The following is a 12,228-nucleotide window of genomic DNA, read 5'->3' as shown; positions in this document are numbered from 1 at the left end:
GCTCAGGGTCACGTGACCCGACGTCGCCGCGCGCGTCGGGCCGCGTAGGGGGCGGTGCGTTCGCTGGAGCCGTGGGAGCCGAGTGTGGGCGCATTATTCTTGGTCGTCGGGTGCGAGCGGGGGGGTGTCGGGTCGGTGGGAGTTTCCAGCTTGTGGCAACATCCTGCTTATTCCAGCGAATTGCGACACATTATTAAATGTATCAGAATAGAGTTATGAGAACTGTGTCACTACTACGTCACCGGATGGCCATTTCCACCAGTTCATGTTTCCGTTCGGCGGCCGGCATCCCTCGGGTGGTTGCATGCAATGAGGGCATCTTTCTCGAAGAGAACTGCTCTCGCGCGGAAAGTCCTTGCTGACAGTCCTGGCATTCCGGTGGCTGCTTCTTGGCAGTGAGCACTTGTCTATCGTAAGCGCTTGTCTGCATGGTACTTTTACAGGCACCACCTTGCTACTTGTGTAGTAGGTTAAAAAATAATCTTTAAGAGACTGAAAAGTTTTCCTTAACAAGATACCCCTGTAAACAAAGGACAAAATTGATGAAAACACACAGTCGCCATGTGGGAGAGCCAAGTTGCTCTTCCCTAGATGCCCCTTGTTTGGGAGTTTGCAATAATTTCAGCGATGCAGTAACAGGAAAGCTATATTTATGGGGCACTGTCGTTTTCAAAAGAGATACATGGTTTTCATTTGAACGCCAAACCCACCCTTTGTGGTAGTCAGGATAGGTGTTTTTATCGCTGTTTTACAGTCAAGGAGACAGGCTCAGAAATACTAACAAGTAGGCAAGCCAAGATCAGAACCCAGGCATTCTGAACCCGGTGACCAGGCACCGTTACACCGTTTCCTCTGATAGACCTTAGCAACTCTGGGAATTTATTTGAAAGTATTGTATTTGCATTTTCAATCTCTACCCATTGTTTGAGAAACAAGTTTTGTGTCACGCAGTTTTTTGTTTTGTTTTGTTCTGAAACCGCCTTTAAGCTTCGAAGGATAAGAGCAGTTTGGAATTTTGTGATGTGTTTTTAACCATCTCTTGATCCTCCATTATTTTATGCTTTTCATATTCAGTGGGAGACTGACTATCATTGTTGTTTTCCTCTGGGCTTGCTTCAGATTTGTATTTTCTTTACCCTCATTCTTCATCACCTTACTTCCTTGAAAAGGATAGCTCTTTCCAATTTGTATTACTTCATTTTGTTTACTCATCTCACCCCTTTCACCCTCTTACCCAATCCTTGAAGGTCTGGAGACTAGCAGAGATTGTAGCAGTCCCTTGCCTGAAATTCCCCTCTAGCTGGTAAGGGTCACTTCAGTTGAATATACAGCCTCAGGGAGATAGACCAGAAATGCATGGAAAAGTGAGAAAATACAAAGGAAAGAGGTCCATCTAATTGGAGTCTATGACTACCTCTGAGTGTCCACCTCTTGTTCCACACTTTTATACTTCCCCAAAGGCATAAGTGAACCTTATCTAAATTAAAGCCATTTACTATTATTTTCCATCATTTTGCCTTTGTCTTAATTTGCTAAATACAGTGGATACTTGAACAACACGGGTTTGAACTGTGCGGGTCAATCAATGCAACCTGGTACACGGGATTCTAAACACCCTGTTGAGAGGGCCGACTTTTCTTATACTCAGGTTCCACAGGGTGGACAGGCAAACTTGAGTATGCTTGGATTGGGGTGTATGCGGTGGGTCCTGGAACCAATCCCATGTATATAGTATATGGGGGATGACTGTATTGCATTAATTGAAAGAGCTATGATTAGGAAACTAAAAAGTGGTGTGTAAACACTGCTTCCTTACAATTTATGAAAATGTTAGATCAGTCCCCACCATTTACACTTATTACTAACCTTTATTACTTGACTTTGACTCTATTTCCCAGTCAAAGTTTAAAAAACAAAATTAAAATGATATCAACAACAATAGAATTGTAAGTAATTTCAGGATAACACTTTTTCTAACAGCCTTTGATGTGGAAATCTAAAACTTTTTGAAAAGCCAAGTAAGGTCTCTGGTTTCACCTTGTCCTTTTGTCTGTCTGCACAGCTAGAGACTTCTAGTAGACTGGATCTAGAAACCATTTGTAAGTGATCCATGATTTTTTTCTACCCTTTAATTCATTCACTTTTTCCTTATTATACCATTTAGCTGCACTTTTGACATCCTGAATTAGCTCAGTTTACACACTCATCAGAATTTAGATGTTTATTTTAGTTCAGTCCGACACACATTTAAAGATTCTAGTACCATGTGCCAAGCACGGTACTACATGCTGGGGTAAACAATAAATGGATCTTTGTACTTGAGGAGCGTAGAATCTAAATAAGAAGACAGAGTGAAAAACATTTTTTTAAAGGTTAGTGTTAAGATGGTACTAAGTGGTGGTTAACAGCATGGGTTCTAGAATCAGATAGATCTGGATGGCCATATGACACAAATAAGTCAACCAGAACCTTTTCTGGAAATTTTTGCCACACTCTTAGAGATGTTTCTTCTTACTCTATTTCTCTGGGATTATGACTCGAAGGGACATGTGAATTGGCTTTGTTTGCCAATGAGGGGAAAGCCATGTGCAGTAGGAAAGAAGGAAGACCATAAACAAAGAAACAGAAGGTGAGAGAAAGAAAAGCCATGACATTATTTGAATACCTGGGCCTACCTGGGCCTGAAACCAACCCACCACTGGTCTTTTCATTTTTAGAAGCCATTGAGTTGCCCTAACACCTCTTTTTATCTTAAGTTAGTTGGAAATGGGTAAAAACAGTGAACTTTTGGCTTGCAACCAAAAGTCCTGAATTTATATTTTGTTCCTTTCTCTGCTCCCTCCATCAGTGAATGGCATCCCATCTACCTGGTCATCTATGCTGAAAATCAGAGTAATAAACATCTCATGGCATATTCCATGTTCTGCCACTCCAGTCTTTTCCTTCCTTTGTACCCCCTTTTCTACCATACATAACCATCCACTGAAGCCCATTCCCAGACTCTTCTTCCTGGAAATACAGGATGGAAGCTGGGTTTTTAAAATTAAGGAGAAAAGATAAATTTTATCTCTCCCTATTTCTCTGCATGTAACAATCCTGTTTTCATGCACTTTTCTGAATTTCCTGAAGTCTAAAAGGTGAAGAGGATTGAAAACCCCAGAACAGTGATAAGTACCTTGTAGATGCTTAATTAAGAAGTGCTTAATAATTATTCAATTTTCATTTTTTTTTTCCTCGAGACAGAGTCATGCTGTGTCACCCAGGCTGGAGTGCAATGGCACGATCTTGGCTCACTTCACTTCAATCTCCGTCTCCTGGGTTCAAGTGATTCTCCTGCCTCAGCCTACCAAGTAGCTGGGATTACAGGTGCGTGCCACCATGCCTGACTAATTTTATGTATTTTTAGTAGAGACAGGGTTTCACCATGTTGGCTAGGCTGGTCTTGAACTCCTGACCTTGTGATCTGCCCACCTCGGCCTCCCAAAGTGCTGGGATTACAGGCGTGAGCCACTGCGCATGGCCTTAAAAATTATTAAATTAACAAATAATAAAATTAATAAAGCTTTTAGAAAATAATATTGGAAAATATTCATTGCCTTGGGGAAGAAAAGTCACAGAAAATAATCATGAAGACAAGATTCATAGATTCAACTGTATTTAAAATATGAACTTAAGTGCATCAAAATGTACTGATATGGTTTGAATGTTTGTCCCCTCCAAATCTCATGTTGAAATGTAATCTCTAGTGTTGGAAGTGGGACCTGGTGGGAGGTGTTTGGATCATGGAGGCAGATCCCTCATGAATGGCTTAGCACCATCCCCTTGTGATGGTGGTGGGAGGCAGACAGGTTCCTAGGCAGGAAGGTGCGGGTCCCTGGTGAAACCCCATCTTCAAACCAGAGATGGCCTAAAGCCTGGGAGCCAGGCTGTCAGTTCCCAGTGAAGTCCGTGACCTGGAGTGAGAACTTCTTGATGCCTTTCAGCCAATCAAGTGGTGCTTTTTCCAGGCCTGCCCACAGAGCAATCAGCATGCATTTCCTCCTGCCCATGGACCAATCAGCATGCACTTCATTCTGTGCCAGTAACCCCCCCACCCCTCCAGGCCCAACCGGACTCAGAGACTCATTGAGAGTAGGCACTTTGGGTCTCCTCTGAGAGCTGTTTGGTTGCCCAATAAAACTCTTCTCCACTTTGTTTATCCTCCCTCCAGTTGTCCATGTAACCTATTCTTCCTGGACATGAGAAAAGAACTCGCGAACCTTAAAACGGCGGGAGTGAAAGAAGCTGTAACACTTTCCTGACTGGCTCGCTGAGCTGTGGGTGGTGACATACTCCCAGACGGTAGGAGTGAAGAATGGTGAACCTTCTGGGGCCCAGACCTCGGGATTCCCCAAGGCAGAGTTGTAACACTATGGCCCTCCTGCCCTCCGCGGGTGCTGGGCTACTGCCTCACGTGATAGGAAGCAGTGGCGGGGCTCGGCCAGCCCAGGAGCTGCAGGCTAGAGTGGGGTGATGGGATTGAAAGAGCTTTAATACAAATGGGCTGAAACATGCCCCCCGCCCATAACACACCCCTCTGCTTGCTGTGCTGTGGGTGACAAGAAGGAGAGAAGAGCTGCGGCCCTTCTGGGAGCCTAGACCTCAGGGCTCCCCAAACTAGGGCTGTGACATGCTATGGCACTCTCTTTGGGGGCTCTGTGGTTCCTGGTGTTTCCACGCTTTTGGGTGCCACTGTGTTTGCCTTGTCCGGACGCTGGTGCCCACAGTGGAAGCTGCTTGTGGGTATGTCTGGTCCAGCTGCAGCCTCGCATACAGCCGGCGCCGTGCCAGTGCCTGGAGCTGCCCACCCCACCACAGCAGCCAGCGTACCTGGCTGTGTGCAGTGGCCAGATCCCGTGCTGGCTCACTCACATACCCCTCACTGCTCTGCACCTGGCTTGTCCTTGGCAAGCATGGGATCCAGACTGGTAGTGCAAGCTGAGCACAGCCTGCCAGGCCAAGTGGGCAGAATGAGCCCAGCAGGTGTGAACAAAACTCAAGCAGAGGTGCTGCCGGCCACAGAGGTTTCCAGCTGGCGAAGCTGCACGTGAAGGATCCTGTGACATTTTGGGATGAATGAGTTCTCTGAATTCACCAGTGATCTGGTTGTTTAAAAGGGTGTGCACCACCCCGCCACTGACCAGTCCATCTCTTGCCATGTGATACTGCTTGCTCTCCCTTTGCCTTCCACCATGATTATAAACTTTCTAGGATCTCACCAGTAAAGCCTGCAGAACTGTGAGCCAATTAAACCTCTTTTTAAAATAGATTACACAGACTTAGGTATTTATAGCAACACGAAAACGGACTAACACATATACAATAGAGAAAAAAGACAAGCCATAAAATGGAAAAAGATATTTGTAATATATAAAACCAAAAAACAGCTTATATCCAGCATATGTAAAGAATGCTTACATTTTAGTAAGGACAAGATAACCAAACAGGAATGACAAAAGACTTGAACAGCTGGGTGCAGTGGCTCATGGCGGTTATCCCAGCACTTTGGGAGGCCCAGGTGGGTGGATCTTTTGAGCCCAAGGGTTCAAGACCAGCCTGGGCAACATGGCAAAACTCTGTCTCTATGAAAAAAGACATAAATTAGCTAGGTGAGGTGGCATGTGCCTGTAGTCCTAGCTACTCAGGTAGCTGAGGTGGGAGGATTATTTGAGCCTGGGAGGTGGAGGTTGCTGTGAGCTGAGATCACACCATTGCACTCCAGCCTGGGTGACAGAGTGAGACCCTGTCTCAAAAAACAAAACAAAACAAACAACCCAAAAACAAAACAAAAAAAATTTAGACAAATTAAATTTAATAGAGTTTACTTGGTTAAAATGATTTGTGAATTGGGCAGACCCCTGAGCCAGAAGAGGTTCAGAGTGACTGTAGAGCTGCTATGGAGTCTGATAATATTTATGGATAGGAAAAGGAAAGTGATGTACAGAAAATGGAGATGAGTTACTATATAGCACATCCTTGACATAAGTAACACCATCTTAGAAAAAGACTCCATCATATATTTCTTTTTTTTTGAGACGGAGTCTCGTTCTGTTGCCCAGGCTGGAGTGCAGTAGCATGATCTCAGCTCACTACAAGCTCTGCCTCTTGGGTTCACGCCATTCTCCTGCTTCAGCCTCCCGAGTAGCTGGGACTACAGGCACCCGCCACTGCGCCCAACTAATGTTTTGTATTTTTAGTAGAGATGGGGTTTCACTGCGTTAGCCAGGATGCTCTCGATCTCCTGACCTTGTGATCCGCCCGCCTTGGCCTCCCAAAGGTCTGGGATTACAGGCGTGAGCCACTGCGCCCACCTCCATCATATATTTCAAAAGGCAAAATGCCAACAAGGTACAGATGTTCACAGAGAGACAACCCCCAACCAGATAAGATTGTAACCCTTTACTATCAGCCCTGACCAGATGACTCAAATACTTTAGCAGGACTTGATCAGCTGTTGACGGCCATTTTAACAGATACTATCTTTCTGTTACTCGTGGTCAGCACCTGGCTTTTGCCTTTGAAGGCTCTGCCCAAATCACAGACTTTTCCTTGAAAGATGTTGATGACTGTCTGGATTAGCTCAGGACATTCTGCTTGTCCGTGTCGCTCTCCTTGGACTGGTTTGTTAACCCCTTTTACTATTTTCTTTTCTTCTGATGTTAAATTTTACTTTTATGTGGAAATTTTAATCTATGACATTTACACATTAAGCATACTACTGTGTATGTTTGCAATATTGACTGACTTGTGGATTGACTTGAGCCTGTGCCCCCATGGCTCTGACTAGAATGAACGGGAAGTAATAAGAAGAATTGCCTGTTTGGTTACTCTGTTAACTCATGGCTTTCATGAGTGAATAAGCATCAGAAAAAGTTTGACCTTGTAGAAAGACACAAAAGTGCATGGACCCGGTTATGTTTGACCTTGTACTGCTCATGACAGCTACAGAAACACCTGGGTTGGTTACAGCCTGGCAGTTGCCTTATTTGAATATGGTTTTAAGAGTTGGCCACCTATGATTGGCCAAAACTCTCATTAGCACAAAAGTAGGTTACAATTTGTTTATACATCCAGTCAGGTTACATACAGTTCACTATGTAGGAGAAACTTTTTTTTTTTTTTTTTGAGATAGGGTTTTTTTGAGATACTCACTCTGTTGCCCAGGCTGGTATGCAGTGGCATGATCACAGCTCACTGCAGTCTTGACCTCCCCAGCCTCAGATGATTCTCCCAACTCAGCCTCCTGAGTAGCTAGGACTACAGATGTGCACCACCACACCTGGCTAATTTTTGTATTTTTTGTAGAGATAGGGTTTTGCCATATTGCCCAGGCTGGTCTCAATCTCCTGGGCTCAAGCAATCTGCCCATCTCAGCCTCCTAAAGTGCTGTGATTACAGGTGTAAGCCACCACATCTGGCCTGCAAGAAACCTTTAGGCCCGAGTTAAAATACATGAGGATGCAGCCTCAGGCTACACTGAATCTAATAATGGATACACCTACTATCTGATTTAACCTCCATATCCATGTTCTAAGAGAAATATGCGTTATTTTCCTGAGGCTATATGCTTAGTAAATGATAGTGCTGGAATTTGACCTTTAATCTTTTGGACCCCAACTGCCAATCTTTTCATGTCAGTATAACAGAAATCCATTGAAGAATATCTGGATGTAATTCAGGAGAAGAGGAGGAATGTGAAATTTAAAAATGAAAAGGTAGCCAGGAGCGGTGGCTCAGGCCTGTAATTCTAGCACTTTGGGAGGGTGAGGTGGGTGGATTGGGAATTCCTGAGGTCAGGAGTTCGAAACTAGCCTGATCAACATGGAGAAACTCCATCTCTACTAAAAATACAAAAATTAGCCAGGCGTGGTGGTGCATGCCTGTAATCCCAGCTACTCGGGAGGCTGAGACAGGAGAATCGCTTGAACCCAGGAGGCGGAGGTTGCAGTGAGCCGAGATCGTATCACTGCACTCCAGCCTGGGCAACAAGAGTGAAACTCCATCTCAAAAAAAAAAAAGATGAAAAGGTGCCAGGTGTGGTGGCTTATGCCTGCAATCCTAGCACTTTGGGAGGCTGAGGCAAGAGAATTGCTTGAGCCCAGAAGTTTGAGACCATCAGCCTAGGCAAAATTATGAGACTCTGTCTCTACAAAAAAAAAATTAACTGGGCATGGTGATGCATGCCTGTGGTCCCACCTACTTGGGAGGCTGAGGTGGGAGGATTGCTTGGATCCAGAGTTCAAGGCTGCAGTGAATGTAAACCAAAAATACAATTCTAAGGCCTCCCCCACCATCTAATTGAACCTCTCCTCTCTGCCAAGGGCATGCCACAGTTAACCCAACAGGGCAGCCATTAAATCTTAAGGCTCCAAAATAATCTCCTTCAACTCTGTGTCTCATATCCAGGACGCACTAATGCAAGAGGTGGGCTCCCAAGGCCTTGGGCAGCTGTTCCTGTGTGGCTCTGCAGGATACAGGCCCCATGACTGCTTTCACAGGCTGGCGTTGAGTGCCTGTGGCTTTTCCAGGTGCACGGTTCAAGCTGTTCATGGATCTACCATTCTGGGTTCCGGAGAATGGTGGCTGTCTTCTCACAGCTCAGTAGGCAGTGCCCTAGTAGAGACTCTGTGTGGGGGCTCCAACCTCACATTTCCCCCTCTGTATTGCCATAGTAGAGATTCTCCATGAGGGCTCTGCCCCTGCAGCAAACTTCTGCCTGGACATCCAAGAGTTTTCATACATCCTCTAAAATTTAGGTGGAGACTCCCAAAGCTTGACTCTTGTCTTCTGTGCACCCACAGGACCAACACCACATGGAAGCTTCCAAGGCTTGGGGCTCGTTCCCTCTGAAGCAATGACCCAAACTCTACCTTGATCCTTTTTAGCCATGGCTGGAGCTAGAGTGGCTGGGACGCAGGGTACCATGTCTTGAGGCTGCACAGAGAAACAGGGTCTTGGGCCCAGCCCATGAAGCCATTTTTTCCTCCTAGGCCTCTGGGCTTGTGTTGGGAGGGGCAGCTGTGAGGATCTCTGAAATACCCTGGAGAAATTTTCCTCATTGTCTTGGCTATTAACATTTGGCCTCTCTTTACTTATACAAAGTTTTATTGCCAGTGGCTTGAATTTCTCCCCACAAAATGGGTTTTTCTTTTCTACCACATGGTTAGGCTGCAAATTTTCCTAACGTTTGTGCTCTGCTTCTGTTTTAAGCATAAGTTCCAATTTCAAACCATCCATTTGTGAATGCATATGACTGTATGCTTTCAGAAAAAGCTAGGTCATGTCTTGAATGCTTTGCTGCTTGGAAATTTCTTCTGCCAGATACCCTAAATCATCTCTTTCAAGTACAAAGTTCCACAGATCTCTAGGGCAGGGGCAAAATGCCACCAGTCTCTTTGCTAAGGCATAGCAAGAGAGGCCTTTGTTCTAGTTCTCAATAAGTTCCTCATCTCCATCTGAGACTAACTCAGCCTGGACTTCATTGTCCATATATCATACTATCAGCATGCTATCATATATCATACTATCAGCATTTTGGTCAAAACCATTCAACAAGTCTCCAGGAAGTTCCAAACTTTCCCACATCTTCCTGTCTTTTTCTGAGCCCTCTAAACTGTTCCAACCTCTGCCTATTACCCAGTTCCAAAGTGACTTCCACATTTTTAGGTATCTTTATAGCAGTACCCCACTCCTGTTACCAATTTTCTAGATTAGTCTGTTTTTACACTGCTATAAAGAACTACCTGAAACTGGATAATTTATAAGGAAAAGAGGTTTAATTGATTCATAGTTCCACATGGCTTGGGAGGCTTCAGTAAACTTACAATCATGGTGGGAGGCAAAGGGGAGCAAGGGGCATGTCTTCCTATATCATCTTCTATTACTGTTGTGCTTACAATCCAAGTGTGTTACTGATGTTGCCAGTTGCAGAACCTGAATGTGTTTCCCACTTTTGCAACTCTTCTGCTTTTGTTGCTTATTTATCTGAGTATCTCGATCATTGAGGTTGTGCAATTGTAAAGACAGACGCAAATACGAAGAGAGGCACTTTGTTCCTCAAAGGCTTTTGGCTCTTTTTTTCTCCCCTATTTTTCAGAGACTTGTGTTCTGGAGCCTTTGGTTCTTGAATGAGAATTAAACATGTTTTTCTAGAGAGGAATGATTTCGAGATGTTTGGGGCTGAGGTAGTGCAATCTTAATTCATTATATAATTTTCTAGAACTTTAACACCAGTTTATTTAGAGCATGAACATTTATAAAAATCACATTAAAAAAAGGTAAGTGGGCGAGGGTGTCTTTCTCATTCATTGTGTACATACAGCTCAGAAAACCTGATCTCTAGGCTATAGCTCTAATTAAGTCCTTTTATATAACTGCAGAAGGAAGTTCTTGCATTGTGGGTCACTGAGAACACATTGAATCCCAGCCCACTATACAATTTATTGAAAATTGTAGAGATTTGAGTTAATAGTGCTAGTCTTTTGTGACTTGCAGAAATTAAACTGAGGAATGCTGTTTGTATTGGTAATTTGAGCATCTAAAAGAGCTGTCTCCTGGGGTGGGGGTGGGTGGCAGGGAGCTTAACTGTGTTGTGGCTGAATTTGGAGTCACCACTGTCAAAAGTGTTTTAAGGCTTTTGTCCCAGAGAAAGACTTAAAATGCTTAAATCTCACTTGAACTGCACTCTATTCTAAACTTCTCAAGATTAGGATTAAACCAGTCAAGCTTGCCTATTATTGAGCTCTTTCTCACTTTACTTCAGAATTTTTGTTGCTTTGTAAAAATTAAAAATGGGGTATTACTGGAAGAAAAAAGGCTTGACTAATACTGTATTTCTTAAAGCTCTTTTGTTGTTAGTAATAGAAATCCAGCACCACCTAGTTTAAGCCCAAAGCAGGATTTATCATAAAGCATATAAAGAGAGGCCCAGAACTCAAGGAGAGGAAAGTGTCCTAACTTCAGAATAGGGAGAACCAGGGCTTTGAACACAGGTAGGATGTTCCCTCTGGCTCTTACATCTGGTTCTTTGAGCAGCTTGGCTGCATTATTAACTCACTGTGGAAGGGCTTTCTTGCTAGGTAGAAAAAAAACATGGCTCCCAAGTTACAACATCCATCCCAACCAACAGACTGGGTCCCAGCCCTCTCTTTGGTCCAATATTTGAATCAAGTTGTGTTAACAACTGTGGTCAGGAAACAGAGCAATGTTGCACTGAATCATTTCTTACAGGACTCATGTAACCTAGAGGTGCTCAAATTATTATCTGGGGATACCTAAGGCAAAATTAGAGTTTACCTGGTGTGACTGGGCAGGATAAGCCAAGGGAAGACTGAGAACAAGGAGATGAGGTTAGAGAGGTGGCTAACCATGGTTCTTGCAGGTCCTTGATTGGTTAGGGTAAGATTCCAGAGCACAGTTGCCCAGTGGAAATGTAACATGGGCTGGGCATGGTGGTTAACTCCCGTAATCCTAACATTTTGGGAGGCCGAGGCAGGTAGATTGCTTGAGGCCAGGAGTTCAAGATCAGCCCAGGCAACATGGTGAGACATGCCCCAGAGTTAGGAGGTGGGGCCTTTGGGAAGCAATTAGATCATAACACAGCCCTCAAGAATAGGATTAGTGCCCTTATAAAAGAGGCCCCAGAGAGCTACCTTGTTGCTTCCATCATAAGAAGACACAACCAGAACAAGGAAGTGGGCCCTCACTGGACATCAAATCTACCAGCACATTGATTTTGAATTTCTAGCATCCAGAACTGTAAGAAATACATTTCTGTCCTTTGTAAGTCACCCAGTCTGTTGTATTCTAACAGCCTGAACAGATTGAGAAAGTAACAGAAAGGAACAAAAGTAACTGACCTGCTTCTTCATATTCATAAGCATGAAAGGACAACCAAGGATCATAAGATGTTTGAATAAAACTAGCAGGTTCAAAATGAATAAATAAAATGTACCCTAGAAGAAACACAGATAGTTCATGGAATAGAGATAACTTTTTAAAAGTTCAGATTAATATTGTGAAAGAAATCTAAAGTGATAGCATCTATAAAATACTAACAGGTGACTGTAAAAGCAAAAAATAGTATGTTTTAAAACTGTAATTCTGGGCCGGGCGCGGTGGCTCAAGCCTGTAATCCCAGCACTTTGGGAGGCCGAGACGGGCGGATCACGAGGTCAGGAGATCGAGACC

The 12,228-nt window shown here is 44.0% G+C and overlaps 1 protein-coding gene across 1 annotated transcript in view; it reads left to right on the top strand.

Annotated features, from left to right (window-relative positions):
- Nucleotides 1-95: 95 nt before the first annotated feature.
- Nucleotides 96-12,228, top strand: part of UNC79 (unc-79 homolog (C. elegans)) — a 357,370-nt gene continuing 345,237 nt past the window's right edge. The window contains exon 1 of the mRNA XM_011951565.1: nt 96-412. The gene's annotated coding sequence lies outside the window, so the exon portion shown is untranslated. The remainder of the gene's footprint in view (nt 413-12,228) is intronic.

This window comes from Colobus angolensis, unplaced genomic scaffold, assembly GCF_000951035.1.
Source record: "Colobus angolensis palliatus isolate OR3802 unplaced genomic scaffold, Cang.pa_1.0 Scaffold32, whole genome shotgun sequence".
Lineage (NCBI taxonomy): Eukaryota > Metazoa > Chordata > Mammalia > Primates > Cercopithecidae > Colobus > Colobus angolensis.
This window is presented reverse-complemented; position numbering and strand designations above follow the sequence as displayed.